Below are 20,146 nucleotides of genomic sequence, written 5' to 3' on the forward strand. Positions count from 1 at the left end.
ATCAAACGCTTGACCCCTGCATTGGAAGGTAAAGTCTTAACCACTGGACCACCAGGGAAGTCCCTACTGAAGGGATTCTTGACCTGGGGGTTTTATCAGAATCACCTGAGGAGCTGTTAAAAATCCTGGTGGCCAGGCCCCATTGTCAGAGGCCCTGAGGACTGGACCCAGGCAAGTCTGTAAGAGCCACCTCCTCTTACTCAATTGCATCCATCTGTGAAAACTTAGGGAGAAATTTACTATATGAAAATTATGCCTCAATAAACTTGTTAATCCTGAAATATATGCATACATTGAAATTTTTGACACCCACCATGGAGAATATTTTGACTGGCAAATGCTCTGGGGTCTGAAGATAAAGCTCGCAGTTGAAACAGTGATTCACTCACTCAGTAAACATTTAAAGAGCAATGCTAGACATTGTTCCTGCCCTGAGAAAAGAGAGGTACATTGAGACACAATACATGCCCCTAAGGGTCTTCTTTTGTGGATGAGACCAATATCCAACAATTGCAATGCAGCAGTGTGTAAAGTGTAAATGAGTGTGTCTACAGAGCAAAAAGAGAGAAGGACACCCCCAACAAACATATACACACATGTGCACACACACGCATGCACGCACACATTCCCAGTCCTACGCCACTGTCTTCTTAAAGGTGGAAGCGGGTAGGCAGTGTGGGAAGATTTCACAGAGAGGTCGCAGAACGTGAGTGCTGAAACATGAGCAAAGAAGTGAAGAATATTCTGCCTGCTTTGCAAAGGAATGGCTCTCAAAATTTGGTTCTAAAGTAAAACAAGGTCTTTATGACAGTTTTTTAAGGTGATTTCAACAACCTTTGATGTGATTCAGTTTGTTTATCCTGATCTATCTAGTCCCAGCCCAAGTCACAATGTCTGACACACAGTAGGTATGCAGCATAGTAAGTGTGCTGAGTTGAATTGATGCTTCCAGTAGTTTTGCCTTTACCTTGACAAACTGTTAAGACACAGTGGAATCCTAGGGAAGTTAATGATACCACTATATAATTTTCAAAATAGCACCCCAGTTACCTCTCTAAGTATTACTTCCAAAATACTAAAAAATTTTGCCCTTGAAGGAGAGCACGTTTTAAGAGGAGCAGTAGTTCCTGCTGGTACATGTCGTGGTGTGATTTGTTTTTTACATTTTGGGAGCATTAACTCCTCTTTCTAACCCAATTTTTACTCTCTCTCTCATTCTTAAATATATCTGAGGTTTTGGAAGAGCAACTGGGCCAAAATATCAAATGATCATGGCATTCTTTACTTAGTCTGTCATTGATGTAGACACAGAAAACAGCATTGTGTTTTCCTGGATATTGAATACTCTTTCAGGATTTGGGGGACAGAGTGTATTTGAGAGTAGCTGTTGACAACTGCCTTGAAAAAAATATAGCCAGTGCTGGGATGTCTACTCACCCAGGGCAGCTGTTCTCCCTGCACATTTTTGCAGCTTATATGACAGTTACCACCTTTGATTACTTTGATGCTGCAGAACATAACAGGGAGGTTTGTGACTTGACCCTTTGCCTGTGGTGTAACATGGAAGGACAAGATCCAGCTCACATACTGCTTTGTTTGGAAGGTAGTATTTCTAGATTCTTAGTCTGCCTGCCTCCCAAGCCTAAAAGCAATTGTGCATTCCAGGCCCTGTTCCATTAAATAACCAATTCTGGTTAGAAAGAAAGTAGATGATGCTGTGGGAGCTGGGCCTGGGGTTTAAAATGGCAGGATGCACAGGGCTCTCGCCCTGGTGTGTGATTAAATCTGAGCTCCACAGCTGACCAGCTGTGGAGTCTTGAGCAAGTCACTACACCTCTGTGAACTTCACGTTCTCATTTCCAAAATGGCGGTTGAGGATTAAAGGAGATAAGAAACATGATGCTAACACAATGCCTGGCACTAATACATGCTCCGTGTCAGGTCTGTTTACTTTGCCCTTGTTGACATGTACATCAATCTTGTCATTCTCCTGTTTAAAAACTTTTCAAGGCTCCCCTTACCCTCTGAGAAAGGCCTAAACATTTTAATCCAGCATTCAAGGCCTTTTACGATCTGTCTGACCCACCTTTATACCACATCCAGCTCTTACACTTCATCCTATAGCAAAACCAAACCATCTCTGTGCCCTCAGTGGGCCTCAGGCACTCACTCTCTTCCTCTTGGGATGCCCTCCTCCCACCTCTTAGGTCTAAATCCAATCTGCTGCAAGGCTCATCTTTTTTTTTAATTGAAGTATAGTTGATTTACAATGTTGTGTCAATCTCTGCTGTACAGCAAAGTGACTCAGTTATACACATATAGACATTCTTTTTTTATATTCTTTTCCATTATGGTTTACCCCAGGAGACTGGATATAGTTCCTGGTGCTGTACAGTAGGACCTGTTGTGTTGTTTATCCATTCTAAATGTAATAGTTTGCGTCTAGGCAAGGCTCATCTTAAATGACACTGCCTCCTAATCCCTCAGGCTGGAAAATTCACCTCTTTGTCCAACCCTGTCTTTCTCATCACAGGTGCTCAGAGAGGCCTCTTCCTCTGGTGAGGCCTCTCTTCTTTTTCACAAGACCTGCAGACAGCCACCTTCTTCTCTGTGCACATGCATCCCTCCTGTCTCTTCCTCTTATAAAGACACCAGTTCCATTGGCCTAGGGCCCCACCTTTATGACCTCATTTAACCTTAATTACCTCTGTAAAAGCTCTGTCTCCAAATACAGTCATATTGGGGGTTAGGGCTTCAACATGAATTTTGAAGGGACGGAATTCAGTTAGTAATATGTGGGTATAAAAGTGTGTGTATCCGTATCCTCCGAGGGAGGAGTGTGCATCTGTGTGTGTGTGTGTGTGTGTGTGTGTGTGTATGTGCGCGTGCACGCGCGCAGGTCCCCTCTGCTAATAGCTTTCTTCTTCTCTGCCGTCATGCAGAGCGCCACAGAGCGGCAGCCACTGTGTTGTTCTACGGGCCTGGCCAGCTCGGTATAGCTGCTCCGCTGCCATCCCACCCCTCAAAGAGCCTGCTTCCGCCCCACCGAGGGCTCCCAGAGACCCGCACTGCCTCATGCGGAGGTTCCATCACAGCCCCCTCCTGGCCGCCAGCTGCCAGCCACAGGGAACAAGATAGAATGAGCCCCAACAGGAAAGGGAAGGAATTAGGGAACTGGAACAGAAAGGTGACTTTTGTTTTAAAGGAAAGAAGTGAAGCCTTTCCTTTTACTTCTCTGTTAAACATTGTCCACAGGGTGTTTTCCCTCCACATTTCTCCAGGTCCATGATTCTGAAAGCCACTGAGGAACACCTTAGCTCTACAAGTTTCGACAGTTGATAAGCGATGCGGGGAGAATGCGGTCTGATTGGGTCCTTCGTTAACCCACCCCTGACTTACAGAGGGAGGCTGTTTGGTTACAAATAGTTTTTATTCTGGTAAATCAGAGGCTCCTCATGCTGTCTTCTGCCTGCAGATTAGCTGGAGGCACAAGCTTTGCATTATGCAAAGTATTTATTCTCACAATTAATATGCTGGAAGGTGTGGTTTCGCACTTACAGTACAAAGGTTCTCACGCAGTAGTGAACCAGTCATCTGGGGAGCGTGTACAAAGTACCAAGCCCGCATCCTTCCTCATCCCCACCCCGTGAGAGTGTGAGTGAGAAGACCAGGCCTCCCTAACCCTGCACTGGGAACCCCAGTGTCATCGCTTCTTACCTTACTACTTCCTCAGAGGTTTCTTACTAAATTTTTCAAATATAGGATTCCCTTTTTTTTTCCTTGACAAAATCCAGTGACCAGTTCATTTTTTATTGTTTTAGATGGAAAACTTCAAATTTATAGACAGTGTTGCATAGCGGACCCCCATGATCACCCAGCTCCAATGGTTATCTGTATTCTGCTAGTCTTTTTTCATCTGTACCTGGATTATTTTTATTTTCTGACTAATTCAGTTTTATTTCATAGATAAGAGAAAGCATAATCTCTGAACTAAAAATTGGTTGCATTTCCTTACAAGTGTTCCCCCACCTTTTTTGCATTTACTCCTCACAGCACCCCCAGGCCTTGTTACCCACATTTTATAACTGTGGAAACCAAAGCTCTCAGAAATCTCATACTTGCCCAGTCCCTCAGCTAGTAAGCGCTCAAACAGGGTTCACTCCCAGACGTGTCTGAGAAGTATGCTTTTCCCCCTAAGCTGCACCTTAGAAGAATAAGGACCATAAAAAAATGTGTAGGTCCAAGTTTCCCAGTATGGATAGATGGATAGCGGTATGATAAAGTGAATACTGTATAATGTTAATATCAGAAGCTAGGTGGTATTTGGATATTCATGGTAAAATTATTAAAACTTGTGTTTGAAGTTTTTCACACTAAAATGTTGGCGTGGGGGGTGGAATTTCAGCAGGAGCAAGCTGTCGTTCTCATCAAGCAGGGCACAAAACACACAAGCTAGTTTCAGATACCTTTTTTATTGATATCTGTTCCAAAAGGACAGATTTGAGCCTTGGTTGAATTTTAATTTTAAAAATAGCAAGCCAGTGACAGAAATTACCTGGAGAGGTACCTAATCGATATCCACTGGTGAGGTCTTAGAGAACTCAAAACCAGATGCAGAAGCGAAGACTATCTGGGGCTGGCCTCTCAACTGTGAGCCGACGTGATGATGGACGATTCTCTTTTCCAGTTCCAGTCACTTAGGTGGGATTCCGTCATTTACCCACAGGAATATTTTGCATACATACGTCCTTCATGTTGATGCTGTTCCTTAGCACAGAAGGACATACTCAATTTTTTTACACTACATCAAAAACACAGCCACGCACACCGTGCCATCGTGTGATGCAGGCCCTGCTTTGATGGGGAGCTGGCCAGGAACTGCTGAGCAGTCCCTGCTCTGTTGGGAACGATAGCTGGAGGCAGAGATACCCCGTTCAGGGATTCCCGAGGGTATTTTGTTGCTGAAGGTACAAGGAGGCGCAGGGTGTGCAGCCAGTAGCCCCTCTCCCACTCCTGCAGAGAGCCCTGTGGGTCCCAGCAGCCCAGGTTGGGCTGCCACTGGCATTACCCAACCTGCCCATTAGAGCTCGAGGCCAAGTGCTCCGGGCCCAGGGAAAGCTCCGCCCTTTTGCTTTTCCCTGCTATGGAGGAGGGAGCTGCTTAGGGATATAAAAGCTACCTGTCCAGAATCTTCCAGGGTCCTCACACATTGCAAAACTATGGTCACACCAGGGAACCAAGAAGTGTCCAATAGCAACCTTCCCCACTGATTTCCAAAATTCCAATTGAATCTTGGGGCCCATGTGGCTCACTGACATTCATACCATTATACCTTTCTCTTTTGACTATACTCTGAGCAGAATTTAAAGCCCTCGAGAGGTACCTGTCTCCTGAGTTACTACTCCATCAGCTTCCTTCATCCTGAAGTGTCTAGACAGTACAGGCTACAAGGAAGAGCAGGCTTTGCAATTAGACCTGGACGTGAATCCCAACTTCCACCATTATTGGCTGCAAGACTTGGGGAAAGTTGCTTAACTTCTTTGAGCTCAGCTCACAGGACTATTGTAAGGTTTGAACCCAGATAACAAGTATGTGAAGTCACCTAGCATGGTCTTGGGCTCACAGCAAGTGCCACTAAGCACTGGTTTCCCTTTGCTCTCTTCTGTGTCGTACATTGTGGATGAGATGAGGGCTCACAGCCCTGCCGCTTGCTGCCTGTGCGAACACATCTTGTCTCTTTCCATCTGTGCCTTCGTCATCTAAAAATGGACTGCCTGTTCTCCAAGATGCTGGATTTTTTAAGTATACTATCTACTTGCCTATTAGGGTGCCACCTCAGATTGTGGGGCGCAGGAAGGTCCTGAGCATGCAGCCCAGAAAGGGTAAAGGCTGGGGGCAGACTGGAGCCTGTGGGATTGGTTAATCAGGTAGGGAAGGCAGGGGAGAAACGATCAAAATGAGTCTGGAATCAAAAGGTTGGCATTTCTAAAAACTGACACTGCCACTTGGGAGGGGCAGTCTTGCCCAAGGTGGTGGGTGCCTACACTTCCGGTCACTTCCCCACAGGAAACCTAATTGCAGCCGGGGCCCCTTGCGACTCCCTTCGCGGGGGAGACTCCTAGGCCGCTAAGGATGGGTAGACAACTGCAGCATTCCTGCCCACACAGCTACTGCCTTCCTCCTGAGAACGATTGCCGTTATTATTTCATGTGGTCTTGCAACCGGGAGAGAGTGTTTGCTCAGCTTTGCATAACAAACATTAAATCTGTTGCCCAATTTGCAGGTTAGCCTTGCTTGTGCACCTTCGTCCTTGTTGGTTCGTGCCTGCTACAGCCGTCGAGGCACTTGGGACACATTTTCTTTATTCTCTGCAGCTGCGAGGGGCCCAGGAGTTGAGCTTCCTTAAATGCAAGCATATGGAAACAAGCAGGAGTGTGGAGGCAATTAGAGGGTTTCTTCCTCCAAGCAGTACAGGCTTGCTCTCTTTGGTGTGTGGCTGTTCTTGCTCATTTTTATTTTCCATTTGGGTTTTGTCAGACTGTCAGCTCTTTTTCCAAGCTGTGTAGTTTGCTGCTGGTTGCAGGCGCATGCAAGACCAGGTGACTTAGTTGCTTATTGTTTAGAATCAAACTTTGCACACCGACGTATGGAGAATGCATTATCATGATGGTGGCGACGATACTTCATATTTGTAAAATATCCTGCAACTTAAAGAGCACTTTCACATATATCACCATTTCATTTGGCCTGGGCTTCTGCTCAGAGTAAAACGACAGCTATGCTCACTCTGCTAGAGTTTTTCCTTGTCTTTACACCATCGCTCTGGTCAAACCACAAAGGGGAGGTAGTAGATTGAAAACTGTAGTCTTCTGCTTTGCTCCTTTCCTCTTTCTAGTTTCAGTCAATCAGTTATATATTTTTCAAGCACTTTATGAGGTAAGGAATCATACCTAGGTAGGGAATCAAGCACAGCTAGATTCTCTGGTGACATTTAAATAACTGTAGCAGACAGCCCTTGCCATCAGGGGATTTCCAATCGAGTTGGGGAAAGAAGACCTACCACTGTGAGTTTAAGTGACAGTGCCCAGCACACCAGTAACTAGGTGTTGGATGTGTGGGTGAATAAATGAATGGATAATGTAACCCACCAAAGTCCTGAAAAGCAAGGAGAAGAGCTAGGGAGGAGCAGAATGAAGGGTGCACCGTCCTCAAGGGGACCGGGCACAGAGGGCGCAGCAGACTCAGAATACCTGGCTGCCGGGGGAGAGAGGACGGGATCGCCTGCATTCATGAATTGCCACCCCTTAGTGCAGCTAAATGAGAACTGAAGATTAAAGGACACCATGTAGATATAGGCTGCAAAGAGTGAGCAAGGAAAACGTAATTCCCTGCTCAGGATGGGATGGGAAAGAGGGAAGGAGGGGAGGAGGCCGGCAAACAGACCGGAAGAAAGAGTTTGCTCATCTATTGTTGTCAGGAAAAGTGCTAGTGAAGTCACTCCACCTTAAAAGTCTGTCTTCTGGATTTAAGAACTTATCAATACTATATTGCAGCCCTGTAATAGGAGCTGGGAGCAGGCAACGAGAGAATCTGGAAAATCGAAGAGATACAGGATTTGGCCCTATCCCTTAAGAGACCCTGCCATGCACAGGAAATAGTGAAATAATGTGAATGCCCCACCCCCAGATGATCAAGTGCTGGGGACAAGCCAAGGAATGGAGAGACGTGGAGACCAGTGTGGGCTGAGGAGCTGAGGAAGGCTCCCTGGAGGAGTAAGACTGGTGAGGGCCTGGCACTTGGAGGAGATGTGGGAACTGCACAGGCAGTTGTGTGGAGATGTGTACCGTCATGGGTGGAGATCTTGCTGGGCCAGTGGGAGATGCTGGAAGAGGTGCAGGGGCCCTGGTGTAGAAGGCTTGGAAGCTAGGCCGGGAAAGTTGCTGAGCAGGAGAGCGATATTATGAAGGCAGTAAATGGAATTTTGTTCATGCGCAGAATTCTCATTAATGCCCTGCTGGCCCAGATGCTGGGCCGGGTTCTGTACTGTCCCCTGCTAATGCTGTGAGAGTAAGCTAAGTGAAGGAAATGCTTCCTTATGATGGGCACCGAAACTTCCCAGGATCTCCTGGATACCAAATACTACCTCTCCAGTGGTAGAACAGGAGTAGGAAAGAATATTCTCTAGTACGGCTGTCGGTAGGACACCGTTCTTAGTGGTTCTTTTGGCTACCATGAAACTGTACTCAGTTTGTGAGTGTTTTAGACCTTTACGAGCTCTAGGTATTTTCATTATGAAGAATTTTTAAAAGTAATATCCATTCATACACACCCCCAGTGTAGAGGACTTAGGAAATAAATTACAAAGGACAAAACAAGTCATCTTTTATTCCATCACACAGAGATAGTCATACACATTGTTCATATTTTGTTCAATGTCCTTTCCTGATACAAATTTGGAAATTATTAAAAATAATTTCAAATTGTACTTGTAATGCTTTATATCTTATTTTTTAAGTTGACAATAGACCACAAATATTCTTCTAGGTCAATAAATTTATTTTACAATGTGATTTTAGTGCTATATCCTATTCCATTGTAGGAATGTAACGTAATTTCTTTAATCAATCAGATAGGAAACCAGTCTCCTATTTTTGCTCATTTTGGTTGTTTCCAGCAAATTAGGTTTTTATATATTTTTAAAAACAACATCATAATGTAGTATTTTCAGATAACCTTGTTTTCATTGAGTGAATTGCCCAGACAAATCCAAATGAATATAGAATGTTCCTTATGAAGTTTCATCTTATCTTTAGTGTCACTTCATCAAAAATAGTTAATCAACCCCTGAGTGGAAATGAATTATATGTGCTGTAGCATGCTTCTCTAAGACTGTTAAAAATACGAGCAGACTAAACCCCATGCTGATAGATATACCTGAATATGGATAAGAGTTTAGGGGTCTCAATTGGATCAGGCAGTTCTTAAAATTTAAATGTCATCCTGTGCTTGATTGTAGTGAAATTTCAACAACAAAATTTTTAAGTAACCCTCAGTATTAACTTCATGTAGATGAAGAAGCAAGCGTTAAAGAAATTTAACCCCCTCTATGTACCTACCTCTTGACCAGTGTCTCCCTTTAAGACACCTGTCTCCTTCCCGATGTGGGATACCATTTGGAGGGTTGGTTCCTGCTGACTTTTATTATAAGCTGTGTAGAAGCGAAGGTGCCAACCTTATTTTTCCTCTGAGGCAGAGTTTGATTTGCAGAGGTCTGAAACTTCCTGCTTGTGTTCCTTTTTTAGTAATATGTGTGATTCACCACAGTTTAAGGTAACCCCATCTATAATGCCTCATTTTTTTCAAGTGGAATTTTTCTGCGGGAACCCTAGAACAGAGACGAATCTTGTTAAGTCTTCCATGAACTCATACTCTGTGCCTCTCAGAGTTTTGCAATATAATTAGGTTACTTCTTTTTCTTAATTATTTTCTGTCATCCTATGCTTCATCGGAGTGAGATATGTGTTGAAGAGCAGGAGATGAAGGTCAAGAAAAAATAAGCTGTGTTCTGTCTTTTTTAAAATTACTTCATCTGTTGCTGGTGCATAGAAACAGCATTTTTTATATTGGACTAATACTTGGCAATTTGCTAAAGCCTTTTATCAATTCTAATAATTTATCTGTAATTCTGTTAGATATTCTGTGTAACCAGTTACCTCCGTAAATAATTTTAAGTTTTAGTTTTTCCTTTGCAATCTTTTACCTTTTATTTATTTTTCTTATCTTACTACTCTGGCTAGGACCTGCAGTACAATGTTAAAAAGAAGGAGGACAAGCACACATCCTTAACTTATCCCTGATTTTAAAGGGAAGGCTGCTGACATTTCACCATCGAGTACGATGCTTACTATTGGAATTTCGTTAATATTTTTTATTAGGTTAAGAAAGTTCCCTTCTGATCCTAGTTTGCTAAGAGTTTCTATTTTTTTAAGTCACAAGTAATTATTGGATTTTATTCAGTGCCTTTTTTGTGTCTATTGATAAGATCATAGGGATTTTCTCTTTTAATCTGGTAATAGGGAAATCACTGTCAGCAATTTTCTAAAGTTAAACCATCCTTGCATTATTGGTAAAAATCCAAGTTAGCCATGATATATTTTATGGACTGCTGGGTTCAGTTTGCTAATTTTTTTTTAGGATTTTTATGTTTGTATTTATATCTGAGATTGGTCTGGAATTTTCCTGTTTTTTTCTCCCATCCTTGTCTGATTTAGGTACTAAGGTTATACTAGTGCTTTTCTGTTTTCTCTCTTTGAAACTTGCCTCTTTTTTTCTCTAAAACCATCTGAACCTAGTGTTTACTGGTTTCATTTTCTTTGGCAAAGGAACACGTATTTTTAAATGATGAATCAAAGAATTTCTCTGAAATTCTTCATTTCACTGAAATTTTCAAACTTAATGACATACAGTTGTTCATAGTGTGCTGTTATTTTTTAAATCTCTGAATCTGTAGTTACAATCTCTTTCATTCCTAATATTATTATAGGTACCCTTTCTGTGTTTTTCTTGATCAATTTTGGTGATTTGTCTGTTTTATTAATCTTTCAAATAAACATCTTTTCCTTTGTTAATCCTCTCTAGTGTACCTTTATTTTCTGATTTTAATAATTTTATCCTTTATTATTCCCTTTGTCCAGTTTCCTTGGATTTACTCTTGTTCATTTTCTTGCTTCTTGAGCTGGATACTCATTAACTGTCAATCATTTTTCCTCTCTAGGACAAGATTTAAGTACTTTCCTCTAAATACAACTCTATGGGAATCTGACAAGTTTTAATATGGAATATTTTCATCATCACTGAGTTCTAAGGATGTTATAATTACCATAGTTGTTTATTCTTTGATTCATGAGTTATTAGCAGTGTTGTTTTAAATCCCCAAACAAATGAGAGTTTTTTAGTAATCATCTTGTTTTGGTATCTAACTTAAAAAAAAATTCTTGTTGTCAGAGAATGTTGTCTATATGATACTAGTTTCACAAAATTTCTCAAGACTTGGTTCATGGTCTAGTATGTGATCAATTTTTTTTTTAATTTCATGAAACTTTTTTTTAAATGCATATTCTCTGACGGGAATAGGGGAGATAGAGTTCTAAATATCCCATTAGATTATAACTCTTAATTGTGTTGTTCAAAATTTTTATATACTTATTAATCCATCAATCACTAAGAGAGGTATTATTAAAATCTCTCACTATGTTTATCACTTTGTCCTTATAATTCTGATGATTTGCTTTATACATGGTTATATCCATTTCCCATAAGGAGTACTGAAGAACTTTTCACTGGCATTGTCCTCTTTCAGAATGCGGATTCCTTCCTTAAGCTTCTAAGTAAACTGTGAATCCAGCTTCTCAGAAGCCTTGGCCCCAAGGCATCCATCTTACGATTACTTTCTTAGCTTCAACACTGTGGGCTATTTCAAGGGGATTAAAAAAAAGTATTGTAAAATCATGGAGCCACTATGCTTAAAGGAGACTTAACGTTCATCTAGTCCAACCAATATCTGTTTATCCAAATTCTTCCAGAAATCTCTAGTGTCAAGATACTGTCTACCATTGTGGGGAAGTTCTCATTATTAAAATGAGTCATAAGAAAGTATTCCTTCTTATAACCACCCATAGTGGGTTTTTTTGTTTTTGGCCGCGTTGGGTCTTTTTTGCTACGTGTGGGCTTTCTCTAGTTGCGGCGAGCGGGGGCTACTCCTCTTTGCAGTACGCAGGCTTCTCTTGCGGTGGCTTCTCTTGTTGCAGAATATGGGCTCTAGGCGCATGGGCTTCAGTAGGTGTGGCTCGTGGGCTCAGTAGTTGTGGCTTGAGGGCTCTAGAGAGCAGGCTCAGTAGTTGTAGCGCACGGGCTTAGCTGCTCTGCGGTATCTTCCCAGACCAGGGCTCAAACCCGTGTCCCCTGAATTGGCAGGCAGATTCTTAACCACTGCGCTACCAGGAAAGTCCAACCCATCAGTTTTTTAATGACTGCTTAAAATGTCTTCTTCTCTAAGCAAAACAATTTTCCGTTTTTGTATTGGTTTTTCCCCACATAATTCCAGGTCCTTTCAATATCCTAATTACTGTTTTATGAACAAGCTCTAGATTCTATATAGTCATGGCTTGAGAGATTTTCAAATTATACACACACATATATGCATGGGTATGTGTGTGTATGTATATGTTTTCAAGGAATATTTTACTGGGTAATTATTAAGGAAGCCCCTGAGGAAAATATCTTACATTGAGGCTAAAACCCACTGATCTCAGCATGTAATGATTTCTCTCTCTCTCAGGGGAAGCCGTTGAGATGAGAGACCATGATGCTTGTTCTAACCATGCACACCAAGGTCCATGCGGTCCTTTTCTGAAGGACACACTGCACAGAGAAGGAGAATAAGGCACAGCAGCAAATTTCCTGTTTAAAAAAAAAATCCAATTTTGTTTAGAAATTATGCCAGCTTGATTTCTATGTTTCTAACGGAGAACAGGGAGAAACTTGCCCTTCATTTGCTGACATAAAGTAAGTGTTCTGTTTAGAAGTTCCAGAGTCCACAGTTTCTACACTGAGGGAAGGTAGTAAGAGGTGTCAGAAGATCTCCTCCTGGTGGGAACACTACCCTATTGTGCTTGCAGCAAGTTGGCTGTAAGTCATGGGTACTCCACCCCCTCGCCCTCAGCATCCTCTCCAACCACCAAGAAAGCAAACTCCAGCTTGGGGCCCAGAACTATTCAGACAGTTGAAGAGTCCCACCTTCAGACAACAGTGCAAGTAATATCTTAATATTGCTTAGCATTTTATTTAACAAGGAATAGAGGGACAATATTGCCCTTTTAACTGGTCTCTCTCTCGGTGCCTAATATTTCATTATCATTGCAATTTAAAGACTCCAAGTTCAGACTTGCTAAGAATGGGTAAGGGGAGCCTCTGGTTTGGCAGCCCCTTAACTGTAGTCTGTTAACCTCCTTAGCTCAGCCTAACTAAGGGAGGGCCTCCATGATAACCAGCAAAACCTCTCTCCTTGGTTAAGTCAAGCTAGGTTTGTTAAGCAACTTTATCCCGACATGTTTATATCAAAAGTACCCACATTTCTCAGTATTTTTGGAACCCCAACTTAAGCGAGACCAGATCTAATGCTGTTTTTCAGTAAATACCTCATGAGGTCACACTGGCTTTCAAGCAGGCATGTCAAACAGTTGAGTCACATTGAAATTACTTTCAGGTAACACCCACCCCACCCCCCACCCCCACCTCCAGTCTTTTTCACATGTGCTGCTGCTAAACCATATCCCCCATTCTGCACTTATGCAACATTTTTTCCTTCACTAATTTTTTCACCTCCGTTCTGGCCTGTTACTCTAGCCCATCAAGATATTTTTGTGTCTTGAGTTTGTCACCTACAACACTGCCTATCCCTACATTTCTATCCTTCCAAAAGTTTGTTTCATCTGAACATTTTGTCAAGCAAATTTTCCCTACCTTCATCTAAGATGTTGGCAAGATTGTTGAAGAGCTCAGGCCCCACGTTATGCCCTGGAGGTCATCTTCTAGGTGGACGTGGACTCCCTGATCAGCCCCATTAGCTGTCCTAATACCCAGCCCACACTCTTCTGCTTTATTCCCAAAGGATTATGAGAGGTGTTTTGGATGATGGATTGCTGAAGTTCATACAGAACCACATTTCTCTGACCCCTGTCAAAATAGAAAGTGGGCTAACCATCCCTCCTATGAAAGCATCCTATATGAGGGGTCAGAACAAATGCTGAAACACTTTAGTAGGATTTCCCAAATTTGGCTTTCTTTTCATCTAGCACTCCTTGACACTTTTTTCAGAAGACCAGTTTTTTCATAAGATCAATCAATGTTGAGATTTCAAATACAAAAATTGGATTGAATTTCACCCCACACTGTTTTTACCCTGGTTTTGTGGCCATTCAGTTTAACAATTTCCCTCACTTATGCTGAACTATCAAATACTAGAATGTGTCAGCTAGAATATTAGAGATGAACTACGTCCCCCAATCCCATTCTACTAGTCAACATCTCTGTCTACCCCTCCACCCCACACTCACCCCCAGCTCCCTAAATCAAGATTCATTAACACTGGCCTCGACCGTTAAAACCTCTTCCTAGCTGTGTGTCCCTCTTCCAGGAGCTCCCTTGACTGAGCCACCCTGCGGAGAGCTACCAGACCAAGTCTCTCTAGCTCAGAACTCTTCAGGGCTTCCCTTTCACCCTCCAAATTAAGTTCAGTCCTTCTCCCTTGTCTGGTCAGCTGCTCTGAACAGCCACCTCCCCACTCCTCAGACCCTGCGCCACCTAGTGGACCCATCACTCTTCCTAAATGTCTCCCATGCCCTGACTCCCAGACTCCCTAACACCCATCTTTGCTCTGAAAGTCTCTGAGGCCAAAAATGTCCCAATCCATTTCTAGATTTAGAAATCTTGTTTCTCTCTCAAGTGATAAACTAAATGCTTTTCTCAATAAAGCCTTGACTGATTCCTCTAATGAAAGAAAATTTTTTCCTCCACTAAGCTCCTCTTAGCACTGTGTAACTTCCAAGTGACATTATCTTGTATAGAATTGTTTGTATACTTGTTTTATCAAAAGCTGCTCCAGTGCTGAGACAATAACTTATTCACCTTTTTAATTCACTGAGGTCCAGGCACCTAGTAGATAGTTAGGGCATATTTGTTGGATGGATGGATGGATGGTGTTGAGACTCCAGAAAGGATAAATAACTTGCCAAGATCACAAAGTTTTGACTAACAGAATTAATAATAGTTCCCAAATTCAATAATAAGGTGTTTGTCCAACACTGCACCACATTCTCTTCCATGGTTTTGCTTTGATCTTTTTGTGGAAGTATAAGTAATAAACATCCAGTCTTAAGAATTAGGTCAAAAGTCTCATATCTGATTGTTTGCTACATTATAAATATATTGCCCCTTAGTTTTGCATGCTTAGGAATGTATATTTGGGAAAAGGGCATGGTAGGCTTTTCCTACCGCATTCTTCAAGCTTCAGAAATAATCTGAAAGGAGGAGACACTGCCACTTTGGAACATTTGTCCTCTACAATTTAAAATGCCTGTGAATACATTGGAAGCATTGGTCTTTTCAACTCTAAAAATCATAATTCTCTCAATAGAAGAGTGCACTTAAGTTACTGTGTCAGCAGTTTGGGGCTTTTGTTTTATTTAGAGTGAGGAGTGGGCTAGAGATCTAATGTTAAAAATAGAGAGTAAGCCCCAGGATGAAATGGTTACCCCACCTAGAAAAGGTGGTTCTGGCTTTCTCAGGCTAGCGTAACAAAGCACGATGTTGTCAACCTGAGCTAGGGCTGATTAGCCTCATTTGAATCTGAAAGGGAGCCCCCATCCTTCCGGTTGCCATGCAAAGATGCTGAAAAAAATTCACAGAGAAAACGGACTAATATGTGCTATGTTTCCCAGACGTCCTGTCCCCCATGCCCCCAGAACAGTGCAATAATTGGGAATGAGGTTGAACAAGGAAAGAACAAAGGAGTAAAAGTATAAAATGCTGAGGAAAAGCCAGCCAGAAACTACTCTTTTTAATCTGCTTCTCTTCGTGTTTTTTTCAAATGTGGTTCTGTTCTGGTTTGCAGGGCAGAAATAGAGACACAGATGTAGAGAACAAATGTATAGACACCAAGGGGGGAAAGCGGGGGCGGGGGTGGGGGGGATGAACTGGGAGACGGGGATTGACATGTATACACTAATATGTATAAAATAGATAGCTAATTAGAACCTGCTGTATAAAAAATAAAATAAAATTCAAAAAAAAATGTGGTTCTGTAGATAGTGACAAAGGAAAGAAATGCAGGGTCGTTTTTTCCATTTTCAAGTAAAATTGTTATCTTGCACAATAGACTTACCGAGACTTGCCCTCATTTGTGGTCTGACTCTCACTCTGCCAATTTCAAAAGCGAAGGCAGCCAGCCTATCCTTTTGCTGTTCTGTGATGCTGGAGCCCCTCTCTTCCTTTTTAAAATAAGTTCCCCCAAAGTTGGAATGGTTGAAGGACAAGCCACTTAGCAATTCAGTCAACATTTCCAACTTGCCTTCCATGTTAGTTTGGTTTTTTTTTTAAGGCATGGATTGTATTGGTATGATATGGATGGACTAATCAAGAAAGGAAAGAAGGAAGGAAAGAAAGGAGAGGAGAGAAGAAAAGAGAGGGGATGAGCCTGCCTAACACTTCTTTTCTCACCAGATGTTTCTTGGTTTACCTCTAGTACAGACAAGGCTTATCAGTATTGATACTATGGTCCTGTTACAGAAAGTCACAATTGAGGGAATCGGAAGCCATGTAAATAAAGGCAAGGATGGCTTCAAAATGGACAAGTATATTAGTAGCAGTTGAACACAGTGTTACTACAGGCTCAGACATTAAACATGTCAGATTTAAATTAGATATAGCAGGGAAATTCTACAGAAATGGGGATGTAAACTTAGGGATTCTTTCCAGGGGAGATCATGCACTATTTCTGGAGGTCTTCATCATAAGCAAGATTTCCATCCCTATAGTGTAGGCATTTATCCCTATACTTTCTTAATTCCAAGTTGATTTCTACACATAGATTTCAAGCATATATTTATTTAAAATATTTATGGCGCCATGAGTGCTATCTATCTTGTGCTGAAATTTTACCCTATTAGTTATAACTGAGTTACCTAAATTGCCATTTTTTACCATTTAAGGAAAAAACTCTAGAATCATCTAAAAACTGTATAATTTGCCTGGGAGATGCAGAATAACTTCCAGAAGATGATTAGATGTTTTGAAAATAAAAAGAAACAGGGTGGAACCTGAACTAAAAGAATAAGTTGTTCTGTTTGCCTTCCCTCAGGATATTTTAGAACATTTTGGGTTTACCTCTTAATAAGGATTTGTTGGATTATTAAGGAGCTCTTAAGGTTTTTTTCCATGTTAGAAGTATAACCTTGGCATCTAAAACCCACTTATTTGGATACACAGAGCAAGTGGCAGCATCCTTTCTTTAGGGTAGCCCAGTCTGTGTATCATAAATGTGATATTATTGTCATTACATTTTAGCTGTTGCTCCAGAAAGACTTAATCAGAAGTACATCATCACATGTAAGAGATCAGCAGAAAGCATTTGGGCTGCAAATGTTGAACAAATATTACGTTTTTAAAAAATTCATCTTCACCCATGAGTTATTAGTCCTTAGGAATTGGCCATAGACTTAAAATGCTAGTTCTAGAAGGAGTGTTCAAGCCTCTCTGGATCAAAGCATTGTACAGGCTAGGCCCAGGAGGGTGAGTGGCTTACCTGAGGTCACCAGTGGCTCGAGGAAGAATGGCAGTACAAATGTTTGCTTTTATTCACCTCCTAGGGAACATATTCCACTTTTGATCAAATACACCAAATCTTCAACTTGGGTTAATCTTTTCAATTACCGAGTATCTATCAGCGCTGTCTGATGAACATCTAATGAAACCGCAAATGCAGGCAATACAGATAATTTAAAATTTTCTAGTAGCCACGTTAAAAAAGCAAAAAGAAACAGATGAAGTACTTTTAATAATGTATTTTATTTAAGACAACATATTCAAACCATTATCATTTAAACATATAATCAATATGTATAAAATTTATTAATGAGGTATTTTACATTCTTTTCTTCATACCAAGTCTTTGAGAACCGGTTATAAGCTTTACACTTACATCACATCTCAGCTTGTACCAGCCACAGGTACCATTTTGGACAGCTCAGGGCTACAGGCTGAACAGGCCCAAGCTTTGCACCAAACCGCAGACCTGTAACCCCTGAAACTGTAAATGTCTGAGTCTAGTTCACATTTCTTTTAATTTTTGCTCTTGGTATATATACCATGCTTGTCTGCTGAAGATCCAGAGAGAGGTAAGCAAGCATGAACTGCTGTAAAGTGAGTTTATCTATTGAAAACACTGTCCAGCCCTTGCTAAGATAGTGTTACTGTGTGATATATTACTCCTGCCTTCCTCTAATTCCATGAAGTTCTCCATTTCCTTAATGTCAAAAGTTTCCTTTCTAGCTGCAGCTGTTTCCTGTGGATAATGTTCTAAATGGCTTTTATTTATGAGATACCTTGTACTGTAACTGCTGTCAGAATGAATATGTATTCCAAAACCTGTATCCCAAGTCAGTCTAATTAACTAGCTTCTAAGAAATAATTGTTAAACCTTAGCTGTAGCTCTCAACAGTGATAGCTCTCACTTTGACCTAATTACAAAATCTAATGTTAAAATATGTAAGGAGGGAGATCAAAGAAGAGGATTATTTTGCTTTCTGTTTGTTCGTGTGTCATCTTGCACATCTCCCAACTGCCACCTCCAACCAGCCAGGCGAAGGCACCACAAGGAATAGTAATGAATGACTGTAGAAGATGAGGATGTTTTGTTTTGCTCACCGTTGAAGTAGCAATAATAATAGTGCCTACTTCAAAGGCTTGTGAGAATGAAGCATAAAGCACAGTATCTGACACATGGTTAGTCCTCAACAAAAAATGATAGCTGCTGTTATTATTTACTTTGCAATTCTTAAAAATAGGATGGACAAAATAGAGAGCAAGGAATCCTGCCAGCTTTTTTTAAGGACATTATCCACATGATTCTTGGAACAAAATCAGGCTCCAGCCCAGAGCTGAGAGCTTTCTATTTTCAATGTGTCTTCAGCATGCCTGTGCGAACCTACATCACTTCCAGCGATAATGGGAGTATTGGAGCCAAAAGGACCAGTTCAGAGGACAGGCCGTGTACAATGACAAAGGAGGAGCTGACCCAGATAGGGTGTTTCAGGTCATCAGAACAGTGTTTGTACCTGGTTTTCATAGCGAATTGCAACATCTGTACAGGAGAAGACAGAATAAGTATTTGGGGTGTCATTTGAGATCTTTTGTGATTCTTCTTTAAACAGTTCCACAGAGTAAGGAAATAGAGTTTTGAGAATAGAAGACTTTCAAGGTAACTCCCTTCTTTCCTTGCCTTTTGCCTCTGTGCCCAGTAAATCCATTGGCTGGAGCTCATCAGCTCTCCTTGAAGCTTCCAGGTATCACCTCTTGGTTGAACAAAACTCAGATCACACCGACTCGTTACTTGGCACTTGTGAGTGCATTTCTCTCTTTGAGAACTGGTGATTCTCACAATACTTTCGAATCCCTTCCTTTCTCTGCTGAACCCCCACCCTCAGCTTACTGAAGTGCCACTGGCCGGGAAAGTATTGACAACGAGGAGGGAAAACGATATAGACTCTTAGGCTGTGTGCAGTCCTCTGTGGACACCTTTTAGTTTTCTTAAGAATATTTTAGTGTCTAAATTATCTGTCTAACCGTTCATCCTGAGTACCTGGATTCTCAGTGAGTTGACATCTCTCTTTCGGGGGCCATTGTTCATCTGCTCCTGTGATCAGAACATAGAGCACTAAGACAGTTTATAAGGGGTGGTCTCTCTTGTTCTTCCTGATTTGCCTGAAGTTCTACCCTGTCGCTGATAGAGGATTCTGAAGACAAAGGCGACTCACAGTCAGTGCCTGGCAGTGTGGAGAGCAGCAGCCACTTCACCTGACCTGTACGGCCACACCTTTCCGTTATGCTTTGCCTCAGGTAGGCAGCTGCATCTCTATTTAGCAAAAGAAGGGGCTGTTAAACACATGCCAAAGAGTGGTATCTTCATACCTTAGAATACTGCTCAGCAATGAAAACTACAATGAATAAAGCAATACAAACTACTACACTACTCAGCAATCATGAACTACTGAAATGTACATTATCATGAATAAATGTCAAAAATAAATAGACGCAAAAAGTGCATCCTATAAGACTACATTTCTGTGAAATCCTGGACCAGGCTCTATGGTGCTAAAAGTCACAACTGTGGTTGCCTGAGGTGGGGTTGACTGCAAAGGGGCACTGACAGCTCTTTCTAGGGTGATGAAAATGTTCTCCCTCTTGATGGGGGTTTAGGTTACACAGGCATATACATTTGTCAGAACTCATTGAACTGTATGTGCATCTAAGATCTAGACATTGTACTGTGTGTGAAATATACTGAAACTTAAAAAGAAACTATGAAGAAAGA

General features: G+C 41.6%; 1 protein-coding gene across 4 annotated transcripts in view; it reads left to right on the plus strand.

Annotated features, from left to right (window-relative positions):
• Positions 1-20,146, plus strand: part of FYN (FYN proto-oncogene, Src family tyrosine kinase) — a 219,264-nt gene that overhangs the window by 101,189 nt on the left and 97,929 nt on the right. The gene's annotated exons all lie outside the window — the stretch shown is intronic.

Source organism: Physeter macrocephalus, chromosome 10 (assembly GCF_002837175.3).
Source record: "Physeter macrocephalus isolate SW-GA chromosome 10, ASM283717v5, whole genome shotgun sequence".
Lineage (NCBI taxonomy): Eukaryota > Metazoa > Chordata > Mammalia > Artiodactyla > Physeteridae > Physeter > Physeter macrocephalus.